Source organism: Poecilia formosa, unplaced genomic scaffold (assembly GCF_000485575.1).
Source record: "Poecilia formosa unplaced genomic scaffold, Poecilia_formosa-5.1.2 Scaffold19, whole genome shotgun sequence".
In the NCBI taxonomy this organism is placed as follows: Eukaryota; Metazoa; Chordata; class Actinopteri; order Cyprinodontiformes; family Poeciliidae; genus Poecilia; species Poecilia formosa.
The window spans coordinates 785893-813557 of record NW_006799958.1 but is presented as its reverse complement, the minus strand read 5'-3'; the positions used below and the strand labels follow the sequence as shown (position 1 = coordinate 813557).

General features: G+C 41.5%; 1 protein-coding gene across 6 annotated transcripts in view; it reads right to left on the bottom strand.

Moving 5' to 3' along the window:
* Window positions 1-27665, bottom strand: part of dachd (dachshund d) — a 141907-nt gene that overhangs the window by 72766 nt on the left and 41476 nt on the right. The window lies entirely within an intron of this gene.

The window sequence follows — 27665 nt, the reverse complement described above, 5'->3', positions numbered from 1 at the left end:
AACCATTTGTCCTCAGAATTCATTTCAGCAGTAAATTATACTTTTTTTTTCATTATTTCCCTTTGGGATCAATAAAGTACTTTTGACTTTTGAGTCCATCTCTGTGTAATTTGGGTTTGTCTCTTGACGGTTTGCTCATCTGTGGACTTTGCCCGTTTGTCTAGGCAAAATGGACACACATCAATTAGATTAGATCGGGATCATCAGCGAACATCAACTTTCAGTTCATTTTGATTCTTAATTGAACTGACTTTGAGTGCAAACAAATGAATATTCTGTAATCTACATAGGCTTGCATGTAATGAGTGAAATTTTATTCCATTCCAAATGCGATCCAATAGAATGTCGATTGCGAATCTACGACCCAGCAGCAGCTTTTCTTCCACTACTGCTTTGTGTTTATCTTCACCCATCTTCCCATTAACTGTGAGCAGCTTCCCTGTACCTGCTGTATGGAGCATTAAAAAGTCTTGCAGTGGCGATAAAATAGGTAAATAATATATAGTATCAGTTGTGATATAAGCCTATTTTTTCTTTTTCCTCTCTTTCTCACCTGTGTTTCTGTGACCTTTAGCATTTTTGGTGTAATTTGATCATCTGCTGCTGTGTGACTCTGTCCAACTTGGGAAATATTACATTAGCACGTAAACTGCTTATTCATGAAACTAGGAATATATCAGCCACCAACTAATGCACTCTACACAATCCTTTGCTATATGGCACAGACATGTCAATGTGGGTGCAGTATATGATTACTGCACACACGTTGACATCGCAAAGATGAAACATTTGTGATATTGTGCAGCTGTAGTTCTCACAGCATGATGCTGCCTTTTTTTGTGACTTTCTTCAGTCAGAGGTTTAATCAGATCCTCTGTAATCTCTAGTTACAGACTGCTACTGGAGATCATCCATTAAATACTTTTTTAATACCATATTCATTTCTCTTCCCTATTCCTAAGTTTTAGAATTGCACCACCGGACCGCTGGATGTGATTAGTTTCAGGTCCAAATGGACACATAAGACATAAAGAGAGGATGATATGACGATAAGACAAGGAGACACAGCGACTAACAGCAGACATGGAGGAGGAAGAACGTGCAGAGGAAAGGAGAGTGAAGATAGTGCAAGGAAAAGAGGGAGGAGAGACAGAAAAAAAAAACACACACACACACACACAGTTCACAAACACACTCCAAGTTCAAGCAAAACAGGAAGAGAGCGGTGATTAGCATTAATTGCAGTGAGGATTGGAATCCTGTGTGAAACATTAAACAAAAATTATCTAGTGTTTATTCATTTTCCGGGTTTTCCTTTTTTCAATAATTAATTGAATGTAAATACTTTGAGAAGTCCAAAATTATCTAGAGAGGAAAAGAAATGTTTACACAATCAGGGAAAATGTTCCCGTCCTCCGTCTCTCTCTCTTCTGTGTACACGGAAAGGTTAGGGGCTCGGGCCTGTTCCTCGCCGATTCCCCACCAGAAGCAAGTGTCGGTTCCCCCGAGTGCCGACCGCTGGGACGGTGTTTGCATATTTAGATACAAGCCACCCTGTTTGTGCAGCCCCCCTTCCCCCCTACCACCGAGTTCTCTCTCCAAACCCCCCCACCACCCCTCGATCAATTTGGCCAGCTGTGCTTTCAAATGTCTTTTTATTTTTTTTTACCCCCTCCCTCCCCCCCCACCGCCCAACAACATCGAGACAAACCGGGCAGAGTCTGACGTGCGAGCGCGCACACTTCACAGAAAGAGAGAGAGAAAGAGAAATGAGTTCAGAGGGAGCCCCCAGCCTGCGCGGCGTTCCCAGACGGGCATTTGTACTGAGTTAAAGACAAATCAAAGCCCGACGCCTCAATGAGACGCGGAAGAATCGGATTCCGTCTGCGTGCGTCCCTGTGATCCTTCCGGAAGCATCTCCGAGAGAGGAAATAACAAGGACTCAAACACGAGTCCCCGCCCCTGGAGCGGGGGGAGGGAGGGGGGCAGACTGAAGGTGGCAGCTACAAGCTTTAAGTGTCACGTCGGTGACTGGCACGGAGAGCAAACGCGACAATCGCTCCCGACATGCCGCTATAGGCGTTTCCCAAATAACTCTGTTTCGGATGAGGCGAGGCGCTCTCCGAGACTTTGTGCTTCTCTTAAAAGCTGAAACTCCATTTAAGCCTGGCAGGCGAGCAAACAGGCCCACTCAGCAGATAGCGGGGAAGCTGCCGGGTGTGCTTGCAGCTTGATGGTATAATTCTTAATGTACGGCTTGACGAGACATAAATCTTAGCCAAGCATCAGCTCACCTGAATTCTTTTCTCTGCCTCTCCCTCTGCCTCGCTCTCTCTCTCTCTCTCTCATGATGAATTGTTTGCTACATCTCGGAGACTAAAACCCTTCAACCTCTTCAAACCCGGGTTTCTAATAACGCGTAGGTGCTGGGGAGAGGTGACAGCATGATGAATATCACAACAGACAGCTCCAATATGGGACAATTTTACCAGATCGATATCTCACTGCAATATCAGAGAAAAGGAGCTGATATTAGTCTACACAGTGTATTACAGATGGGGTACATTTCTTCTCTGTGCACTCCCTGTGAACCTAGGCTATATTTCATCCGTGTCGCCGATGGTTTACACGCTCACAAATGCTGTGGAAAGTAATCACGCCGCGGCAGCCACGCCAGATGCATCTGCTTAGAATTATCCATATGTGTGATGCGCCTATAAGCCCCCTTGTTCAACACGCCGATGGACTTGCAAATAAACTGTGAATCACTTTAGAGGATGTTACAGGCCATTATTTCTGGCGAGACCAAATGTTTTGTCACGTTCTAATGGAGAGATCACAGGCGGGACGCGGGAGACGCGGCTCTTTAGAGGAAGGCAGGGGCTGCAGAGAAAGGAAAAAGAGAAAAGGCGGTTGCTCGTTTTCGAACTCTTCAATTTGCAGAAAGCTTCGGCTGCGCGAACACGGCAGATGTCGGCGCATTTGTCACCGAGCTGGTGACAGTTTTAAAATCGGGTCTTGTTTTACTTAAATCAAGTTTCAGTCGCAACTTCCCGACTTTGAGCTGAAGGCCAACAGAGTATGTGTACTTGATCCTCAGGGTGGCGAGAGAGGAGAGGTAACTATTTGTATACTACAGCCTCTTCCACAGCAAGGCCTGCTTTGCTGAATGTTTAATTTTGTCAAAAGGTAGTTCTTTGTCTACCCTGTTGCCACATGCGTGTTCAGACATGTTTGGTGTAAGTGATATCCATTCATACCAAGAAAGAAATATATATATATATAAACATATTTTACCAATAAGAGAATATTTTGTTGCCACAACAGACCCCTGAAAAGTCTAGCTCCCTGTAGTTATTGCTGTGGGAGCCCAGTTATCTCAGGAAAAGGTTCTTTTGGTTACGAAAGAGACATATTTGGAAATATTCCTAAAAGAGACATCGACTAAAAGAGTCAAGTCATCCATTTATCTATCCACTTTCAGTACCACTTATCCATTGCAGGGTCATGGAGGGGCTGGTGTTTCCAGTGGGAGACTGGGTGAAAGGTGAGGAACACCCCAAACAGGTCAGGAGTTCACCGTAGGGTCAGTTAAATCATGTTTTACACTTTTGTCTGAAACAATTTCTACGACTAAGTCCCAGCCAAAAACACAATGTCGTTTCCCTCTATATTGCTCTTCCTCTCCATCTCTTTGGTTTCCATGGCATGATTACTATGCCTTCCACTTGTGTTTACCAGGGTTTATGACTAATGCATCCCGGTACGACACCTTCTGATATAAACGTGTTCCAATAAATTAGCTCCAAACTCAAAAACATTTTCAAAATTTGCAAAATTGCTAAAACTTATTTGAAAATGAAAGCAAGTTTTTCTTTTTCTAATATATTTTATTTTAATCAGCCCAGTCATATACACGTGATTATGTCCGCACGTGTGATTAGAGGTGTGAGTTTAATTTGCGGTGAGACTAAATTATGGTTCAGGGGACTCATCACAGTCCAAACATTTGTTGAGGCCTAGATGAAGAAATCAATCACGAGTGGTCGCTGACAAATTAACCGACGCGACTCTCTTTGTCGGGGCTCCGCGCCGAACGCCGCGGTCAGGTGACGCGCGCGAGAAGAAATGGAATGAGACACCTTCTACTTCCAAGGGAGATGGATGCGTACGGGATGAGAGGGAGAGGAGGAAGGGGTGAACGAAAGAGTGAAGGAGGGGAGTGCAGAAGCTGCTAACGCTTAATATCTTCACTCTCCAGGGGGCCGGGGCGGAGGGCCCCGCTGCTGTCAGCTGCAATAGGACCAGTCTTTTTGTGAGTGCCCAAGGTTCGTTAAGGGCTATTAATGGAACACAGCCTCCCTTGTGCGGGGAACTTGTCAGTGTTTCATTAGAGACTGATAAACATATAATGCAAAAGTGTCAAGCGGAGTGTGTAAGAGAAAAGGGATTTTGGGATTGAAGTGCCACAGTCGTTCCGTCGCTTTAACACCGACAATAACTCAGAGTCAATAAAAGGAGGCGGTGCGGGATTGATGGGCAGCGGACACGTCGGGATCTGCTGAATCTGTTTTTCTCGCAAAAGAACATATTTAACTGGATTTTTTTTTTTTGACAGTCCTCATCTTGCCGAGATAAGACAAGATGGCATATCTTTGTTGTTCACTTCCAGCAGCAAAGCCCCCAAAAAAAGTAAAAGGAAAAAGAAATGTATCATATTCAATTAAAGTTCTTTTTTTTTCTTTCCCCACCACTGCTGAACAAATCTGCCCACAGCTGGGACTCTGGGTCTAGTTCACAAAGTCCTTTTGATCATGTTGCACCAGTAAGAGAGTTTGGAGGCCTATGGAGTATGGGACCAAGCTGATCTTATTATGATAATTGGGAAACATCAACTTCAGATGGCACTAATGGAGTGAGATTCCACTGATCAAGAGCGCCTATTTGACTGTAGAAGTTCACTTTTTTTTTTTTTTTTTTGAGAGGCAGACATTATGCAACGCTCGGGTTGCGTTCCCAGCAGGCAGCATGCAGAGACTGCCGGCACAACCATGAGTACGCTTTTAAGCTTTGGTGTTCGGGAGCAGTGTAAACGCCGCGTGACGTTCGACGGCGACGAGAAGTGCTGGTCGGGCGGAGTTAAAATCTCTTTCCCAGAAGAGTGAATAATTGGTTACCCCGACCATTAATCGGTTGATTTTCTTTCCTTTCTTTCTCCTCTTTTAACCTCCACTCTTCAACTGAGAAACATCCCAAGGTTCAATAATTAAAAACGTGTCAGGTGAAAGTCCAGCGTGCTTCCTCACACTGTAAGTTCTCACATTCCCCCGCTTTGTTCATCTTATTAACCTCCTCTCAGCTCACCGCGCCTTTAAATGAAATCTTTAGCCCCTTACATGTGAAATTAAAACTGCCCTCCCTTGAGCGCTTTTAATTATTCTTCTTCAGGAGAAAACTTCCACTTTTTGTCAAGGCGGCCTTCTTTCTTTTTCTCCTTCTTTCTTCCTTCCTTCCCAGTCGCCCACTCCTCACTCCCACTCACTGCCCAGGTCTGTCATGCTTCACTCCTCCCTTCAGCCCATTGCTCTCTCTCCCCACCTTTTTTTTTTCCCCTTCCCTTTTCTCTTCTTCTGCAGGTCTGTTTAATTCTCACCTTGCTCTGCCCTTGTCATCAAGTCATTGAAGCACAAAGCCAGCAGCAAGGGAGTGTTTACTCATTTCCCCACTACATTACCTCTCCTATTAATCACTGCATGGAAACTTCTGGACACTGAAGCTTCTCTGCAGCCGCTACCCCAGCTGCCCTCTCTGCTAACAGGGCAGGCGTTCGCTGGTGCACATGGAGCACACGACTTGTTTCTTTAAGGAAGCCCTCGTCAAGCTAAAGAGGTGATTTGAAAGACTTGAGACAGGTTAGGACCGGTATGAGATTTTCAACGTTTGATGACGTTGAGCAAAGCGACCGGGGCTTCACAATATTTACCGAACATTTTCAAACAAGAATGACCCACTTGACACAGTCATTTATATTATAAGCAGAAATGCAATACCACCAAAGCTAAACTGGTTTCAGAAATAGGTGATCAAAATTGGGCTAGATGTTCAGGTGGCTAGCCTGTATTTAGGTGCTTAACACAGAAGTAATTAGATGATTTTCTGCTTCATCTCCCCTGACCGGTAAACCGTGGGTCTCAAACTCCAAAAGTCAGATTTTTCTCACACCAGTAAATGCATCATAACTCAACACCAACAGACAGCTCAAAGAGCTCATTGTGGATGCCTTAACAGAAGAAAATGTTTTCTATTTCAAAAACGGAGAGGCGTCAAAGAGCGTGAGAGAGAGCAAGGAATTTAGAAAATAACAGGAAGGCTGAACATGTCACCGCTAAATTTGATGTTTCGTTCTTTTGATTTCTCAACCTCAGTTTTATACGGACCATTTTGGAAATGTCAGATTTAGAGTCATTATCCATATGGAGAGTTCTTCGTGTAGATAATTGCTTTTGTAAAATGGTAAATATAGTTTAAAGTAAATGGCGCAATCATGATTTCACTATGCGTTACTCACTTACTTTGATAAGTGTGGTGGGTGACATGATTTTTGGGGGGTTTTGGAACAGACAATGTTTTTTTTTTATTTTATTTTGCAAGCATAAGTGTATAAGTGTATGCGAGCATAAGTGTGTTTTTTATGCAGCATAAAGTGAGAGAAAACTCCTCGCACCTTCACCAGCATTATATCAATCCGACTAGAAACACTGACAGAATTTTTTTTTGCATTTTTGAAACCTGTACTCTTTAAATCCTCGATACGCTCTGATATCTGCTAACTGGCCTGTGCATAATTCAAAATGTTAATGTGAATTTGTCGTGCGAGAAATGATGCGTTTGTTGAAAATAAACAGAAATATCACTCTTAAAAGATAAAAGTTCAGGTAAACAGGACTTGTATGACATTAAAATGCAAAGTACATTATAGGCAGACAGGATGAGCAGAGGTTAGTGCCTCTAATTAATCTAATTTAATTGCATGTAAATTGTGTTTTAAATGCAGATGAGGGGGGGAAAAAAGCTGCTTTTGATGAGAAGAACACACCCTCTTGTTACTCTTCACTTGTTCTATTTGTGAAATGGGGAAAAAGGGGGGAAAATTAAGAACTGTCCATCACTCTCATCTAAGATCAAGACTCAAGACCTGTAAGAACATATACAGATACACACACACATATATATATATATACCAGATAAACAAGGTAAAGCTGCTCCAATGGATTCTTATGAAATTCAATTAACACACCAAATGCTTTTCCTTTTTCCTCTCCTGCCCTAATTCCCACATTCCCCGCTGCAATGGCTGCATTCCCGGCGATTATGCTCTCCGCTTGGAGTGTGCCATAAATTCACAGGTCTGAGAAAAAAAGGCTGTAACGAGAGCGCCTTAAATATGGGAAGGAGACGTTTGAGAAGATGGATCGCCGTAGGCTAGTGGTCTAGCAGCAGTGGGCAGGGGGAACATGTTTGTGAAACACATGCCCCTCGCTGCTATACTGCTCCTAATGAGGCTATGGACATAAGCAACATTATCATTAATGATTGAATACCACCACCCCCTCTTCCCCCCCGCCCCCTTTTTTTCCGGCTTTCTTTTCCTGTATTTTATTTTACCCCTGTCCTTTTGCAATTACAGCTTTACTGGATGCCCCAAGGCGAGCGCCATGCCGCATGTGCACAGCCCTCGTACAGCAAAGAAAAAGGGACCCAAAATATTTGAAATGCAAATAATTGAGTAATGTAAATAGTTTTGTGAGAGTTTACTCAGCGAACAATGGCCCCTTATGAGGCTGAAGTAGAACAGAGTGAGAGGGAACAGGACTGCCGGTGTGGGGAGCCGGAGCGGTGGGGGTTGGAGGGATGATCCAACACAATGTGGCCCTTCTCCTAAAGCAACTTGTTATCAGGCGCTACGCAGAGGCCCCCCATTCAATCTGCATTTAAATACATTTCAGTCCACTCACTCATTTGCATTCATTTCTCCCATTATATCTGAAAATGGCCAAATGTCTCGGCAGCACAATGCGGCAGCCTATCACGAGCCAGGGGAAGCCCACACCTGATGCCAATTTAGCCGGCCCGGATCTATTCAGCGCCGTGTCCCGATCTGACAACTCCGGCTCATCCGCATCCAGGAGACTTTTCAATTGGATCTGCTTCTGGTGACAAAATTGTTTTGCTCATTGAAGTCCACCCCCCCCCACCCAACCCCCGAAACCCCTCACCCTCCACCCCCTCTCGTCCCCGAAAATCTCTCCCTCTTTTCCATCTCGTCGTAACTCCCTCTCTCTGCGCGTTTCTGCCCGCTTGGGAGCCATGGGAAAAGGGGCGGCAAATGATTCTCAGTGGCTTCTGATTTCCACTATTTGTTCAGCATTAGGCCCACTTATCTCTGAAAGAAAAAGCAACATGTGGAGAGAAAGTGACAGGCAGAAACTCAGCCTCGCTAGCAGGCCCATTGTGCGCTGAAGATCCGCATTCAAACATGAGGGGCCCTCAAAAGTCTTTCTCCCTCCCAGTCTCTCCAACTCCCCGTCTCGCTCGCTATAAAACGCACACATACTTGTGCGCAGACCTCTGTCACAGTCAATTACTGCTGCTAATCTGTCCCGCAACGGAGAGTAAATATTTCATTACTTTTTCAAATAAACAGTTGGTCTGAGCTCATGAAGTGTCATCTATCCTGTGAAAGGAGCTGTGAAGCTCACATTCAATTACACCGTAAAACCGCCGAGCGTCTGAAGTTGACGCTTTTGTGCCCAGAGCACGCTAGTAAAAATCACTGGACTTGGTGGCAACATCTTGAGATGAAAAGCCGACTCGAGAGCGCACTGCGCCGCCTTTTCTTCTGCCCCAAACAAAACTCTGGGAGCGCAGACTTCTTCTCCACACAAAGCTCTACAGAACCGCTTTCCTAAGCCGAGAGAGAACCAGTAAGATCATTTCACTCAGTGGCAACATCTTGAGGAGAATAGCCGACTCAATAGCCCAGCATTTACACTATGCCACCTTTTCTTTGCCCCCAAAGAGAACAGAAGGAGGGCGATCTTCTTCTCCCCGTAACACGCACAAAAGGGCTAAGACAGTAACAGCTCAATAATTTTCACATTGGGAGCAACATCTTACGATAAAAAGCTCACCAGAGAGTCCGGCATGTACACTGTACAACCGTTTCAAAGTCCCCCAAACTTAGTTCCAGGAAAGAGGACCCCAAAATGCTCGAGTTTTAAAAGCTGAAAGTAGGGCTTTCTGTCTGTCCTGAGAAATGATGGCAATATTTTGAAATCAAGAGCCCAGAATCAAGACTATATAATACATTGGTTTGGCCCCAAAGAAAACTCAGGGAGCACTGTCTTCTTCTCAGCACAACGCGCTCCGTTTAAAAACTCAAAGCATACATTTGTTGGCTAAAAGAAAGAGACTAGCAGCAACAGTTTGTCTTGAAAAACTGATTTGAAAACCCAGCATCGATGCTACGCTACGTCCCCAAAGAGACTCTTGGAGCACGGCCGTGTTCTCAACATAACCCTCTCACTTTAAATGCACAACAAGACGATTTTTTTTTGTGCTGAGAGCTTTATCAGTAACATCTTGGGAAGAAAAATCTGACTCTTGAGAGTCTGTAGCATTTGAGCTAAACTACCTATTCTTTGGCCACCAAAAACAAAACTAACAAACACACAAAAAAAAAAAACACCCTTCGAGGTTCTCTTGCCCTGACTACATTCCCACTGTCGTCCAGGCAGCTCAGTGCAGACACACACAAAACTGTTTTCTCGGTAACATGCTAACTAAGTGGTGTTGTGTGAGATTAGCAGATGAAATAATGCGAGTAGCAGGGAGGGTTGGGGCACTGGCGGGGGGCTGACAGAGAGATCCCAGAGTCTACTGCTCATTAATCACTGCAGCGTCTTTGACCTTTCATTTGCCAAGGGCGCAAGGAGAAGAAGAGGAGGAGGAGGAGGATGAGGAGGAGGAAGAGGGCTACCCGGGAAAAGAAAGGGGGAAAAAAGGCTAGAGAAGAAGCACAAATGTGACCAGCCAAGAAACGGAGACACGGAGACGTGTCGGAGTCCGGAGAAGACGCCATGACACTTTCCTAATGAAGAGTGAAATTAATCAGCTTCACGGACTGTTGGATGAATCAGGCGTTTCCTGGGCCTCAGGTGGTATCAGCTGCTCTGCTCTGCTTTGCTTTGCTTTGCCAGGCCTGATAGAGACCGATAGGCCCCGCTCCCATTTACACATGTTATTAAAAGATTTACAAAGATGTCTGCCTTGCTCCCCTCCCTCGCTTCACACCGGTCTGATCTTTGGGAACCAGGTGCTGGAAATGGCAGCAGGGTGCGACATTAGCATAAGGTACATTTTTAGAATCTAGGATGTGTGACTCCTTTGTTGCATTGCCTCGCAAAAGTATCCCTATCGCAGGAACTTTTTCACAACTTGTAAGGTTGACAGCACAAAGACATTTGGTTCATATCCTACGAGAAACATCAGCAGTTAAAGATGCACAATTATAAAGTGGAACAAAAATGATACGTACTCTTTAATTGCCTTAAGGAGTCACCTAAATAGCAAATAAAGTCCAACTGTGAAGGCCTCAGTGGTTTGTTAGGGAACATTAGGGAACAACCAGAAACACACCAGAAAGGTCAGGAATAAAGTTGTAGAGAAGTTTTGGGGTATAAATTAATATCCCAACATCTTACTGTTCAAGAAGTTATCTAGCAATGCATTATGCCAAACCTACAAAGATATGTCCGCACACCTTAAACTGACAGGCCAGGTGTAGACAGCAGCATTCAAGAGGCTCAGGGTAACTCTGGAGGAGCAGCAGCTCAGGTGGGAACATTGTTTTGACGGGACAACGGCTGCTTGCACATTCTACAGAACTGGCCTTTATGGAAGAAAGACCCATGAGAATTTGGTGGGTCCGCACCATGGCGAATTTCCCACCATGCCTCTGCTTTTCTTCAACTGGGACACAGAAGATGGTCAGAGTTGTTAAGAAGACAAGTGGAAGTAAACGAGGGGAAAATCTAGACAAACACCTGTTCGTAGCGTGCGATGGATGCTCTCCAGGAAAGTTCGGAATAACTGAGAGCAGACAGAAACAAGCAACCTCGCTGGCTAAGGAGCTAAGGCAGACAGCGTGAGTATCCAAGGGTCTCTGCTCAAAAAGGAGGGGGGAAGAGAAAGTTTTCCGGCTTTAACGGATTGATGGTGGATCGGCTTTAAACACTTGTGTTGATTGAGAAACTCGCTGCTTTAATGAGATAATGAAGTGTCAGCGTTTCGCAATGAGAGCGCTATGGAAACACTCCGGTCGATCTAATTAAGGTATAAATAAGCTTGAGAGAAAACAAATGATAACAACACGCTAATCAGATGAATATGATGCCTCTTAAAAAAAAATAAAATAAGAAAACAACAAATGACAGGAAAGAAGTGACACGAGGATATAAACATGGCGAGCCGATAGGATTCTATATATAAGTTTATTTTTAACTCAAAGTGATGTTCAAGGTTAATCTAATCAGACCAATTGCACCTCTGAAGAGCCTGCTCCAGTTTAATTGGCTATTTTTATTGCCTCTGCGAGATTTTAATTGAAACCAAAGGGGATCTAACAACAACTGTGACATGTTGATGTCTGGGGGATAGTTATAAATATGCGACAAAATATGTGCATTATTAATGTGATTTCTTAATGCATTATTGTAATGCGTCCCCCGGAAACACAGACATTTCACTTCAACGCAACTCAATTCATCCTGAATATGTCAGCAAAATAATAAGGAAGCAATTTTCTTGGACTTCAGGCTAATTTGGAGATTTCAATCAATACCAACCCCGGATAAATCCCACGTCTCAAGCACGTTTTTTCTTTTTTTTTTCTAAGACTCGAATTTATGCGGTTTGTGCATTCGCGACGTTGATTACGCCGTTAACTCGGGTGTCATCTTATTCTGAGCTTTGCTGCAGATTAGGCGAGTCAAGAATAGTGTTACTCCCTGTGCTGGAAAAGCGATGAGACCATAAAAAAAAAAAGGAGCCATTGATCCAACAGAAGAGATTACATTGTGTCTGACACAGGCATGAACATTAGCATGAAACTGCTGGATCAAATTCTGCACGGCAGCAGAAGCCATTGATGATATCGATCAGAATCAAAGCTTACTACGATTAGACATCAGCTGCTATTTAAAAAAAGAAGCGCTTCCTTTCTTCATGGCCGCTTGCAGATATTTTCTCTACATCTTTCTGAATGGGCTCTTCAGGTTTCCCCCCCCATTTGGCAGTGCTGTGATGTTAGAGATAGAAGGTTTATTAATTGCAGGCCTGCTTCCTGCTGACAGATCCAGAGAGAGTTTAGAGGCGCACAGGATTCAACTCTGCAGGAGTGTGTGTTTTTGTTTCTCTCTCTCTCTCCCTCTCTCTCTCTCTCTCTCTATCTTTCTCTCCCTTTTTTGTCCTCTGCGGAATGACAATTACTTTTAAACGGTTCCTTTAAAAATCAGGCCTACTTTTTTTTTTTCCAGACCTGACATGACAAAGGTTACGGTAAAAGAAGAAAAAAAAAAAGGCTTCGGTGAAATGAAGGAACCTGAGAGGGCCCGTCGTTCCTCAGCCAGAGTGGAAAACACCACCTACTCAAGCCTGACATCTGTATAAAAACAAAAATAATCTGCTGTCAGCAGAATGTTCAGTGACTCCTATCACCCGGGCGCTGATAAAGACTCCGGGCCGTGTAAGGACTGTGCTGTTATGCGAAGGGGCTCAGCGGATCGGAATGCATGCTAATTGCTGTCAGAAGTATGCGGCGAGCCTTCCGATTTCTGGCATTGCTCCACACCTTTGTGAAGGATATGATAGAAGGGCTCTGGCTAAACAAAGATGACTGAACACCGCACACTGGCTGTATTGCCATGTCGACGGTCACATGCAATCAATCCAGAGGTCAGCGGTGCGCCGTCGGTGTCCTTCCAAATAAAGAAATCGGGTCATGGATGTTTTGCACCTTGCAGAAGTATTCTTGTCTGTTTCCACGTTCTGAGTCTTTACACCATAAACCTGCAAAGTGTTTAAAAAGGAGGCAACTGGATTTCTTCAGTTTAAGCACTGAGGATAGTCATGGGTGACTGACGATCTACATCGTTGTAGTCCTCAAAGTTAAATGCTCTTTTTGGGGATTTCATCTGATAAACTAACAGAAAGTAGGGTGTCATTGTGACATACAAGGCTTTCAATTTTTTTTTTTTACAAATACAAATCTGAAAGTGGTGACATACCTTTTGTACTAATCGCCTCCGAGTTGAAACTTTGCAGAAATACCTTCTGTCGTAGCTTCTAGTCTCTTGGGGGTACATCGCTGCTAGTTGTTCTCACCAAGAGACTGAATTTTTTATTTTTTTTGCTCAATCCTCTTTGCAACATATCTCAAGCTCAGTCAGAGAGTATCAGGGACCCCCGGGATTCAAAAGAGCTGGGTGCCACTCTAGTTTGGAGTTACGTTCAACTGAAAAATCTGCAAATGCCTAAAAACGGGAATTGGGTGTAGGTTCTCCGAATGACACTACAGTCTGCCAAAGATTCTCAACTGGATTAAGATTTTAACTTTCACTGGGTAGTCACAAAACACACAGCTTTGGCTGTACGTTTGGTCGTTGTCCTTCTGGGAAGCTACACCTCAGTCTCCAGCAGTCTTGACCTCTAACCTTTTCTTTCAGGTCATTTAAAATTCCCCCTGAATCCACCTCCCTATAACTTCCCATCTCCTCTGACCAGCTTCTCTGTTCCAGCTGAACAAAAACATACCCACACCTGCCAACTCATCTTTTCTAAAGTTGGATCACCTGTTTTCTTTTCTTCCCCCTGTCCCCCCAGTGTGACTGGATTTTATTTTTGTGTGTCAAAAGTAAAGAGGACTTAATACAAATACAAATGCAGATCGTACTTTGTAACTCATTCCGCTTCACAGTTAGGTGCTGCTTTGCTACACATAAAATCCCAATAAGAACACACAGACTTGTGGTTATGAGGTTGCAGAAGGTGGAACAAAATACTCTTACAAGAATATTATGGTTATTCAGTCAGATGTGCCTGTTTCCTTTGAAGAAAACTAAATACAATTAGGAAATAAACACTTTCTGTCTTTGATCAGATCATGCTGTCGATGTGATTAGAAAGGAGACTTTAACACGTCCTTTTTAAGCAAAACACATAGAAGGACAAATTGGAAATGGTGGCGTTTAAAGCGACACAGGCTGCAAAAAAAGAAAAAAAAAATGTATTCATCATGTCTGGTTTAATCCAGTGTGCCAGTAAAACCTGATGCTCTAAACAGGAGCAAACCTCCCCTTTTAAATAATTGATATTTTCTGATTAAATGTGGCAGTTTGGAGATAATGAATTCTTTATAGTGTGCCTTGAGCAACTCAACAGCTTTGCCCTGCGTGACAGCTTTATGAGGGCGCCTTTTCTGCCCAAATTTTGAAAGTTTAACCTATGTAGATCAATGTGCTTCCTTAAAAGAGTTTAATAAATTAAAGTGCAGGGGGGGGCAGGGGGGGCTTTTCGTTTTTTTCCTCAGCGAGCAGAAAAAGCTGATGAGACAGGTTTAGTTTAATCTCAGGCAATAGAAGTCATTAACCATTCTCCCAGGAATTAAAATATAGCTTGCCCTTTTCTTCTCTCACTTATCATTAGCATCACTTTAATCTCCCCGCGTTTCACACTGCTATTTTAATCATTACTTACTGCCTTTTGACAACTGAGGAACATGGCTTCGCCCCGTTCAGGCAATATCCTGATTTTAGCTGACAAAATGTAGGACATCATTTAAAAATATCTAAATTTCCTCTTCCTCCTTTTTTTGTTCTCCCACTTTTTAGACCCCCTGAATGTCTGGCTATTTATATCAAAGACGGCATAAAAGACGGTGGGGGGAGACTGACTGGACGACATTCAAAATGTCATTCGGGTTTGCTGCAGGGTTAACAAAATCCAAAGTGCAGTTTATTTGTCTTAACCCTGTATTTTTTTTGCTAATAGTGAATTTCACATATTGTCCTATGTGGGTCACGAGGAGTATTGGGGCGGGGGTTATTTGCCTGCCCTTGAATCAATGAGCATTTTGCAACAGAAACTATGCATCTCCAGAGCAGAATATAAATAAAGTATTATGGTCAGTCTCCTAATGACAATGACAGATGTAGGGCAGACTTTTTTTTCTCTCTCTCTCTCTTTCTTTTTTTTTAAGTTTTGTTTCATTAATGTTACTTGTAGCAGTAAAACTGAACAATAGGAGTGGATTTGGAGCATGATTAATCCGGCGACGAAGGAAAAACAATAAAAAAAGGTCATTGGCCTTCAACTGACGGCTCCTTATGGATCTGAAGTTTGGCATTGTGTGAAACTTCCAGTTCTGCTCTTACACGTTTCATACATCAACGAGGCCCCGGAGTGCCAAAGCATTCCCACGATTCCACTTCCAAGTTTATGCAAATAGACACATTTTTGCATCATTACATTTCATTTCACTGATTTAACGGTAATCCATCTAAAGCTAGTGTAGTTCTCCCCTAAAATACATGAAATTGAACTAATCTGCTTTTCCCTCAGTGACTCTCGTCCTTCGCTGCCGTTTTTTTTTCTCTTCTTTTTTCTAAAACTGTGCCAAGATTAAAGGCATTACCAAAGAACAGAAACCTCAAGTCCTTTAGATTAGTGTTCAATTACTTAATCCTTTAATAGAATGTGAGTTTTGCCCAAAACAACAAAGCCCCTCAAATACACATTATTACCGCTGTCAAAAGCGGCACGCTAATTAAGTCTAACAGTTACAAGAAGGTTAGAGTGTTCAGATTCTAGTCTTTTGCAAGGGAGGGGAAAAAATCATGTAAAGCAAGAAGTCAACTCATTACAGTTATTCAAATAATAAAAAAAGAGACTTTTATTTTTTATCTTTTTTTATTGTTTATGGCTTTCAGTGAGTGAAAGGACCTAAATTCTACTTATTTAGCTACTAAAATATTCTTCACACTAGTAAAAGTGTGGCCATGTTATGGCCTACGCAATAATGAGGAAGACTATCGTACTCACAGATACTCTAAGTGACAGTCTTCGAAAGGGTGGTAAGCCACAAAAGATCACCGTTCAAGGAACTGGCTGTTTACAGGGTGCCGTATCCAAGCACAATAAAGGAAAGTTAAGTGGAAGCAAGAGCTGTGGTAGAAAATGGCGTACAAACACCAGGTTTAACGGCAGCTTTAAGAGTACAATGAAACAAAGTCCTATCAGATGTTTTTTGATACACAGTCTTGACTTGTTGCATAAAGCTACTACTAAACCAAAGGAAACGATAGCCTGGATCTACGCCGCATGCGGCTCCGCTCTGCTGCGAACGACGTAGCAGCATTCGTGCATTTCTCAGCTAGCATGATTTCCCAATAAAGTACATGATAATACGGATGAATGGTTTCAAAATGAGTTTGTCTTCGCCCACATTGGCTGCCTCCACCGAAGCTCCTACTGCGACTTGGCGTGGTTTCGAAATAAAAATCATGTTTTGTCTTATGTGTTTATACATAACCATTTTAACAGCTTATACATACAAATAAACTCATATATTGTTTATCATAGCTAGAATTTCGAGAAAATGTAGTGTGTATTTGGTTAATTATTTTTGAAAATATGGCTGTTGTGCTGTTGTGTGTATGTAATATGAGTTTTACTCACTGAACAGCATTACCGACAGAAGTTAGCTTTTTTGACGGCATCATAGAACACCTGTATTCTTCTAATGAGACAGATGAGTGAAGATTTTTTTTTTTTTCCCCATCGAGGTAAATAGAGCTGTTGTTTTGCTAGCCCAGTCTCTGAATGAATACGAACACGAAAACCACCACCTCCCCTCCATTCTTCTTCTACTCAAACCCCCGCGCCCTCCCCCATGCAATTTTTATTTTTTTGTTAAAAAAAAAAAAAGAAAAAAAATCAACAGCGAGTTTGCTCACTAAACGCTTGGAAGCAGTTTATGAACATTTCAACAATAAAATCCCCTTCGCCTGACATCAAAAAGGCAGCTCGGTTCATTTCTGATCCCGATCCAAGTTCAAAGGCGAAGTTAAAGTGATACTTCAAAGAAGCGTGTAATCAAAGACACGCAGCTGTTAAAACAATCTTTTGTTAGCTCATTGTCTTCAGAACAGACTCTTCACAAAATCCCCAAATGAAGGGAAGCAGAATCAAATAAGTTACATTCAGACGCTCTGAGTGGGAGGCCTCGGTGTCATGCTAGAATGAATGCAACACTAAAGATTTACTACCATTTACAGCAGCTGAAGCAGTACAATACGGCTTGGTATCCTGCCTGGGGAAAACTGAACAAAAACGGAACCACCGCGGCCCTTTTAAATATGCCAAGGGCTTCAGGCACATTAAAATATGCCCCAGACAAAAGTGAGGCATTTTGACAAATTAAGTGCCTGGTTATGAAGGCTGCATTGTTATATTTGATGCCGTATCCTTGCTCGCGAACCGCAAGGCTCCATCGCTGTCTGTAAGTAGTATAATGTCCCCTCGGTCGCTCCGCCGCGGCCTGCTGCACTGTGTCATTTGATTTCCTCCACAAGGGCAAGTTGCAGCTGTATTAACAAGTCCCTATCACTACCTGATGCGGTTGAATTTTAATGCAAAGACCATCCGAAAGGTGGGACAAAGAAAAGAGCGAGGGGATGGATAAAAAAAAAAAAAAAGTGAGCGAGAGAGAAAGAGCTTTGCCAGCCCATTGGCTTGGCTTAATTTTTTAATATGCGTTAGCACCTAGCTTTAATCCGACTCTAATGTACACCGTCAGGGGTTACTGTTGAGATAGAGAAAGGGGCTGTCAATCAAGGCTTGGCCAAATTATACCCAGACTCCATTAGGTTTAAAATAGAGCAATGAGGTCTAGCGTGAGTCAATCAAATCATTTAAGGATGGCTGTTATGGTTATTACGTTCTACTTGTTATGGAACCCGCTCTTACCTTTATTACCAGCAATGGCGAGTGAAAGCGAACGGCCCCTGAAATGCACATGTTCTGTTCGCGTTACGACCGTGTTGTTAATTTTCCTGCAACTCGGTGTCACGTTGAACATTGTGTAAAAAAAAAAAAAGGTGAAATAACACTGAATAGATGAACTGAAAGTTCAACACTTAAAAATCAAAGGGCATGATGTATTCAGAAGATGTTTTTTTTTTATTATTATTATTTTACCTTTCAGATGAAAATACACAGACCAGGAGTAAAGTAGTTAGTTGAAAAAAAAAAGACAGGGATGCAACATATTGAAAAGATATCAAATCAAATGATAAAATTTCATGAACTCAAGAAATAATATGACCAATTTCAAAATTGGTCATATTAAGTACATTTCATTATACATTCTGAGTCTTGTTTTTACTTTTAAACAAGACTCACAAGACTTTATCTGCTTAAAGTAACTTTTAAGCAAATAATATGCCCACATTTCTGTATTAAAACTAATCCTAAATTTTATGTTTTCATTATCTATAAGCAGATAATTGTCATAAATAACAGACATAAAAACTTTAAAACTCAAATGTATGGGCCAATCTATATAATGAGTTTTCTTGAGATGAATGAACTTTTCAGTTATATTCCTTTTTTTTTATTAGATATTGTTCGTGTGCATACATGGCCCCTCTACAACTCATTTAGGTTTTTTTTTAGAAAGTTGGAACTCCACCACACACTTTTTGTAGCAATGAACAAGTTTCTGGCATACGTCTGGCTGCAAGCCTCTTTAAGAGAGACGTCATTTTACTGTCTTCATCTATTCTGAAGCAAGTTTTGATGTCTGTTTGGGAACCATTTGGAGCAATTAACTGCCTCGAGGGTTTCTGAACCAGTCTCTCAACCACAGATGAAAGGAGATTGGCTAGAATGATTAGGCACATCTCAAGAACCACCCAGGCTCTTGAGAACTTACGGTGGAACTCAAAGCTGGTGGTACACCAGTGCAACCAGTCACAGTGAAGCAAGCTTTACATCACCGCATGTTGAGAGGGTGAAGACTAACAAAGAAGATCCTGTCGCTAAAACCTTAAAGTTAAAAGGCAAATTAATTCTCAAGATAAACATATGTATACATACATATATAAATATATAATCTGTCGAGACAAAAACTCTGGCCTCTTGTCATTGTGGTGGAATAGCCACAATGATACAGTATGATGAAGTACTTTTATGTGACTGGTAAGCACATTAGTGGTGGCATCATGCTGTGGGACGGTTTCATTGCCAGCAGTACTTGATAGCGGAAACTCAAACACAACCGGTTGTACAAACGACCCAAAACTCACATCCAAACTAGGCTAACAGGTTAGCTTCTGGAACAGCCAAAAAAAAAACAAAAAAAAAAAAAACAAATTAGAGAATATTGGAAGGATTTCTAAAACTTTGAGCAGGGAAACAAAACTGTTTAAATAAACAATTCGGCCAATAATAAGGGTCAATTATACAGAAAGAATTTCACCAGAAGCTGAAAAGTGTGTGATTCAGGAGCAACTTTCTAAAAGACATTTGGGTTCGGGTGTATTTGAGTTGTTTATATGATTTTGATTCTGAGTGGATAAGAAAAAATAAATTCAAATTCATGTAACTAGTTGTAATAGAATAGAATATATATTTGTATCATATTATCAGGAGGTACTAGAAGATGAAGGGTCCTCCCACCGAGCCTTCATGCACCGCTAAAATTACACAAGAAGCTAACAAGGAGATAATTTTATATATTTTTAAAAAATAATAATAATTCAAGATATTTGGGAATCATGAAAGGAAGCAAACTAATGTCTCATGAGGGTATTGAATTTAGCAAGTGTGACATGGTGTGTTACTAACCTGTAAGTCAGCAGATCCAAGTATGATTGAAGACCGCCAGCGCATGTAAAAAGAGAAAAGAGAGGAAACACACAAGAAACAAAGTCAGAAAAAATTGTGTCATATAATACAACATTTCACCTTTACATATTTAATTCATAAAACAAAAATGTCACGTTTAATTCCCAGAAATAAAAAAAAATAAAAAAATAAATCTCATTGTCTGGTGCTTTCTGGGCACACGCGAGTTGGACGAACGTCGCGGCATAAATAAAACAAGTTGCGGGTGCATCTGTTCGGCGAGATCTCCAAAAAGTTTTTGAGCCAAGTGACAATATGCGTAAAATGGGAACAGTGTTGTGAAAGATTTCCATTTGGACTGTTTGTAAACATGGCATGCGCTGTGGAAGTGCCAGGTTGCTCTTAACAACCCCGCTTCCAACGAACAGAAAAGTAGGGAGGAAGACAAATTGCCAAAAATGACATTATCATCTCCGTATGTGTCGCAAGGAAAGTGGATCTGCATCAAGAAAACGGAGCGAACCCGTGTGTGTGTGTGTGTGTGTGTGTGTGAGGCTGTGTTTGAGCTTGCTTGAGTGTGTGTGTGTGTGTTAGCGGGTCTGTGCGTGTCTGACCCGCTCCATCTGGAGGATTCAAACACTTGGGGGCTGTCACACAATAGGGATACGAAAGCCCGCTGAAGGATAACAAATGACTTCATGGCAGAACAGCCATTGAAATTCTTTCAGTATGTGGCATTAAAAACAACTGAACAAATAGAGATAAGAAGGTTGGTAGGATTTGAAATGAGATTTTTTTTCCCTCTCCCTTCCTCTCTCCCTCAGCTTAAAAGCTAAACAAAACAAATGGAGCTTATTACTGCAGATTACCTTACACTGGACAGATTCACCGCATGAGGCCTAGTGTAAACAATGTCTTTCTCTCCGTGTTCTAACTATGTGCCATTTATAACAGTGAGCAATCATATCCACGGCACGCACGCACACACACACACACACACACACACACACACACACACACACACACACACACACACACACACAGATAAAGCAAAACATATCCTGGCCTGCAGTTTCAAAAATGTAATTGTTTAAGGGACTGTTTCCATGTGAGTTGCCATAGCAAACACTGATAAACCAATTACAGCCTGCTACATTGCTGCTTATTTTACCGCTGCATCAACAGCGGCTGCCACTGGAGACTGATTGTTTGCGTGAGTCAGGGGAAAAGCTGAGCCCTTCCATCCCTCTAAACGCTGTCACTCACAAGGTGCCGGGACGTGAAGTCGACGACAACTAAAAAAAAAAAGCTCTTTTGGATTTCTGCTTCTTGAGTTAGCTTTTTTTTTTTTATTATTGCTTTAAATCTATCATCTACCAGCTCCGGTCACATACGCCGATGTCCAGCAACAAAAACTAAGAGAAAGTGCCAGCTGATTCCAGCTTCCACCGCTCTCTTGAGTAAACATTATTAGGTCTGACGGATCGGTTGAGGAGGCGTTGAGTATTAAACAACACAGTTATGCTTTGAAAGCGTTTATTAAAAGTTTCCATATGAGCAACTGACTTTGATTGCACTGGATAGTAATTAAGATCAAACTGGGCTGTGTTCACAGTTAAGCTCAAAAATAATCCTTACTTCTGGCAGATTTNTTTTTTTTTTACAAATACAAATCTGAAAGTGGTGACATACCTTTTGTACTAAACGCGTCCTAGTTGAAACTTTGCAGATCTACCTTCTTCTGTTGTAGCTTCTAGTCTTTTGGGGGTACATCGCTGCTAGTTGTTCTCACCAAGAGACTGAATTTTTTATTTTTTTTGCTCAATCCTCTTTGCAACATATCTCAAGCTCAGTCAGAGAGTATCAGGGACCCCCGGGACTCAAAAGAGCTGGGGGTGCCACTCTAGTTTGGAGTTACGTTCAACTGAAAAATCTGCAAATGCCTAAAAACGGGAATTGGGTGTAGGTTCTCCGAATGACACTACAGTCTGCCAAAGATTCTCAACTGGATTAAGATTTTAACTTTCACTGGGTAGTCACAAAACACACAGCTCTGGCTGTACGTTTGGGGTCGTTGTCCTTCTGGGAAGCTACACCTCAGTCTCCAGCAGTCTTGACCTCTAACCTTTTCTTTCAGGTCATTTAAAATTCCCCCTGAATCCACCTCCCTATAACTTCCCATCTCCTCTGACCAGCTTCTCTGTTCCAGCTGAACAAAAACATACCCACACCTGCCAACTCATCTTTTCTAAAGTTGGATCACCTGTTTTCTTTTCTTCCCCCTGTCCCCCCAGTGTGACTGGATTTTATTTTTGTGTGTCAAAAGTAAAGAGGACTTAATACAAATACAAATGCAGATCGTACTTTGTAACTCATTCCGCTTCACAGTTAGGTGCTGCTTTGCTACACATAAAATCCCAATAAGAACACACAGACTTGTGGTTATGAGGTTGCAGAAGGTGGAACAAAATACTCTTACAAGAATATTATGGTTATTCAGTCAGATGTGCCTGTTTCCTTTGAAGAAAACTAAATACAATTAGGAAATAAACACTTTCTGTCTTTGATCAGATCATGCTGTCGATGTGATTAGAAAGGAGACTTTAACACGTCCTTTTTAAGCAAAACACATAGAAGGACAAATTGGAAATGGTGGCGTTTAAAGCGACACAGGCTGCAAAAAAAGAAAAAAAAAATGTATTCATCATGTCTGGTTTAATCCAGTGTGCCAGTAAAACCTGATGCTCTAAACAGGAGCAAACCTCCCCTTTTAAATAATTGATATTTTCTGATTAAATGTGGCAGTTTGGAGATAATGAATTCTTTATAGTGTGCCTTGAGCAACTCAACAGCTTTGCCCTGCGTGACAGCTTTATGAGGGCGCCTTTTTTGCCCAAATTTTGAAAGTTTAACCTATGTAGATCAATGTGCTTCCTTAAAAGAGTTTAATAAATTAAAGTGCAGGGGGGGGCAGGGGGGGCTTTTCGTTTTTTTCCTCAGCGAGCAGAAAAAGCTGATGAGACAGGTTTAGTTTAATCTCAGGCAATAGAAGTCATTAACCATTCTCCCAGGAATTAAAATATAGCTTGCCCTTTTCTTCTCTCACTTATCATTAGCATCACTTTAATCTCCCCGCGTTTCACACTGCTATTTTAATCATTACTTACTGCCTTTTGACAACTGAGGAACATGGCTTCGCCCCGTTCAGGCAATATCCTGATTTTAGCTGACAAAATGTAGGACATCATTTAAAAATATCTAAATTTCCTCTTCCTCCTTTTTTTGTTCTCCCACTTTTTAGACCCCCTGAATGTCTGGCTATTTATATCAAAGACGGCATAAAAGACGGTGGGGGGAGACTGACTGGACGACATTCAAAATGTCATTCGGGTTTGCTGCAGGGTTAACAAAATCCAAAGTGCAGTTTATTTGTCTTAACCCTGTATTTTTTTTGCTAATAGTGAATTTCACATATTGTCCTATGTGGGTCACGAGGAGTATTGGGGCGGGGGTTATTTGCCTGCCCTTGAATCAATGAGCATTTTGCAACAGAAACTATGCATCTCCAGAGCAGAATATAAATAAAGTATTATGGTCAGTCTCCTAATGACAATGACAGATGTAGGGCAGACTTTTTTTTCTCTCTCTCTCTCTTTCTTTTTTTTTAAGTTTTGTTTCATTAATGTTACTTGTAGCAGTAAAACTGAACAATAGGAGTGGATTTGGAGCATGATTAATCCGGCGACGAAGGAAAAACAATAAAAAAAGGTCATTGGCCTTCAACTGACGGCTCCTTATGGATCTGAAGTTTGGCATTGTGTGAAACTTCCAGTTCTGCTCTTACACGTTTCATACATCAACGAGGCCCCGGAGTGCCAAAGCATTCCCACGATTCCACTTCCAAGTTTATGCAAATAGACACATTTTTGCATCATTACATTTCATTTCACTGATTTAACGGTAATCCATCTAAAGCTAGTGTAGTTCTCCCCTAAAATACATGAAATTGAACTAATCTGCTTTTCCCTCAGTGACTCTCGTCCTTCGCTGCCGTTTTTTTTTCTCTTCTTTTTTCTAAAACTGTGCCAAGATTAAAGGCATTACCAAAGAACAGAAACCTCAAGTCCTTTAGATTAGTGTTCAATTACTTAATCCTTTAATAGAATGTGAGTTTTGCCCAAAACAACAAAGCCCCTCAAATACACATTATTACCGCTGTCAAAAGCGGCACGCTAATTAAGTCTAACAGTTACAAGAAGGTTAGAGTGTTCAGATTCTAGTCTTTTGCAAGGGAGGGGAAAAAATCATGTAAAGCAAGAAGTCAACTCATTACAGTTATTCAAATAATAAAAAAAGAGACTTTTATTTTTTATCTTTTTTTATTGTTTATGGCTTTCAGTGAGTGAAAGGACCTAAATTCTACTTATTTAGCTACTAAAATATTCTTCACACTAGTAAAAGTGTGGCCATGTTATGGCCTACGCAATAATGAGGAAGACTATCGTACTCACAGATACTCTAAGTGACAGTCTTCGAAAGGGTGGTAAGCCACAAAAGATCACCGTTCAAGGAACTGGCTGTTTACAGGGTGCCGTATCCAAGCACAATAAAGGAAAGTTAAGTGGAAGCAAGAGCTGTGGTAGAAAATGGCGTACAAACACCAGGTTTAACGGCAGCTTTAAGAGTACAATGAAACAAAGTCCTATCAGATGTTTTTTGATACACAGTCTTGACTTGTTGCATAAAGCTACTACTAAACCAAAGGAAACGATAGCCTGGATCTACGCCGCATGCGGCTCCGCTCTGCTGCGAACGACGTAGCAGCATTCGTGCATTTCTCAGCTAGCATGATTTCCCAATAAAGTACATGATAATACGGATGAATGGTTTCAAAATGAGTTTGTCTTCGCCCACATTGGCTGCCTCCACCGAAGCTCCTACTGCGACTTGGCGTGGTTTCGAAATAAAAATCATGTTTTGTCTTATGTGTTTATACATAACCATTTTAACAGCTTATACATACAAATAAACTCATATATTGTTTATCATAGCTAGAATTTCGAGAAAATGTAGTGTGTATTTGGTTAATTATTTTTGAAAATATGGCTGTTGTGCTGTTGTGTGTATGTAATATGAGTTTTACTCACTGAACAGCATTACCGACAGAAGTTAGCTTTTTTGACGGCATCATAGAACACCTGTATTCTTCTAATGAGACAGATGAGTGAAGATTTTTTTTTTTTTCCCCATCGAGGTAAATAGAGCTGTTGTTTTGCTAGCCCAGTCTCTGAATGAATACGAACACGAAAACCACCACCTCCCCTCCATTCTTCTTCTACTCAAACCCCCGCGCCCTCCCCCATGCAATTTTTATTTTTTTGTTAAAAAAAAAAAAAGAAAAAAAATCAACAGCGAGTTTGCTCACTAAACGCTTGGAAGCAGTTTATGAACATTTCAACAATAAAATCCCCTTCGCCTGACATCAAAAAGGCAGCTCGGTTCATTTCTGATCCCGATCCAAGTTCAAAGGCGAAGTTAAAGTGATACTTCAAAGAAGCGTGTAATCAAAGACACGCAGCTGTTAAAACAATCTTTTGTTAGCTCATTGTCTTCAGAACAGACTCTTCACAAAATCCCCAAATGAAGGGAAGCAGAATCAAATAAGTTACATTCAGACGCTCTGAGTGGGAGGCCTCGGTGTCATGCTAGAATGAATGCAACACTAAAGATTTACTACCATTTACAGCAGCTGAAGCAGTACAATACGGCTTGGTATCCTGCCTGGGGAAAACTGAACAAAAACGGAACCACCGCGGCCCTTTTAAATATGCCAAGGGCTTCAGGCACATTAAAATATGCCCCAGACAAAAGTGAGGCATTTTGACAAATTAAGTGCCTGGTTATGAAGGCTGCATTGTTATATTTGATGCCGTATCCTTGCTCGCGAACCGCAAGGCTCCATCGCTGTCTGTAAGTAGTATAATGTCCCCTCGGTCGCTCCGCCGCGGCCTGCTGCACTGTGTCATTTGATTTCCTCCACAAGGGCAAGTTGCAGCTGTATTAACAAGTCCCTATCACTACCTGATGCGGTTGAATTTTAATGCAAAGACCATCCGAAAGGTGGGACAAAGAAAAGAGCGAGGGGATGGATAAAAAAAAAAAAAAAGTGAGCGAGAGAGAAAGAGCTTTGCCAGCCCATTGGCTTGGCTTAATTTTTTAATATGCGTTAGCACCTAGCTTTAATCCGACTCTAATGTACACCGTCAGGGGTTACTGTTGAGATAGAGAAAGGGGCTGTCAATCAAGGCTTGGCCAAATTATACCCAGACTCCATTAGGTTTAAAATAGAGCAATGAGGTCTAGCGTGAGTCAATCAAATCATTTAAGGATGGCTGTTATGGTTATTACGTTCTACTTGTTATGGAACCCGCTCTTACCTTTATTACCAGCAATGGCGAGTGAAAGCGAACGGCCCCTGAAATGCACATGTTCTGTTCGCGTTACGACCGTGTTGTTAATTTTCCTGCAACTCGGTGTCACGTTGAACATTGTGTAAAAAAAAAAAAAGGTGAAATAACACTGAATAGATGAACTGAAAGTTCAACACTTAAAAATCAAAGGGCATGATGTATTCAGAAGATGTTTTTTTTTTATTATTATTATTTTACCTTTCAGATGAAAATACACAGACCAGGAGTAAAGTAGTTAGTTGAAAAAAAAAAGACAGGGATGCAACATATTGAAAAGATATCAAATCAAATGATAAAATTTCATGAACTCAAGAAATAATATGACCAATTTCAAAATTGGTCATATTAAGTACATTTCATTATACATTCTGAGTCTTGTTTTTACTTTTAAACAAGACTCAGAAGACTTTATCTGCTTAAAGTAACTTTTAAGCAAATAATATGCCCACATTTCTGCATTAAAACTAATCCAAAATGTTATGTTTTCATTATCTATAAGCAGAGAATTGTCATAAATAACAGACATAAAAACTTTAAAACTCAAATGTATGGGCCAATCTATATAATGAGTTTTCTTGAGATAAATGAACTTTTCAGTTATATTCCTTTTTTTTTATTCGATATTGTTCGTGTGCATACATGGCCCCTCTACAACTCATTTAGGTTTTTTTTTTAGGAAGTTGGAACTCCACCACACACTTTTTGTAGCAATGAACAAGTTTCTGGCATACGTCTGGCTGCAAGCCTCTTTAAGAGAGACGTCATTTTACTGTCTTCATCTATTCTGAAGCAAGTTTTGATGTCTGTTTGGGAACCATTTGGAGCAATTAACTGCCTCGAGGGTTTCTGAACCAGTCTCTCAACCACAGATGAAAGGAGATTGGCTAGAATGATTAGGCACATCTCAAGAACCACCCAGGCTCTTGAGAACTTACGGTGGAACTCAAAGCTGGTGGTACACCAGTGCAACCAGTCACAGTGAAGCAAGCTTTACATCACCGCATGTTGAGAGGGTGAAGACTAACAAAGAAGATCCTGTCGCTAAAACCTTAAAGTTAAAAGGCAAATTAATTCTCAAGATAAACATATGTATACATACATATATAAATATATAATCTGTCGAGACAAAAACTCTGGCCTCTTGTCATTGTGGTGGAATAGCCACAATGATACAGTATGATGAAGTACTTTTATGTGACTGGTAAGCACATTAGTGGTGGCATCATGCTG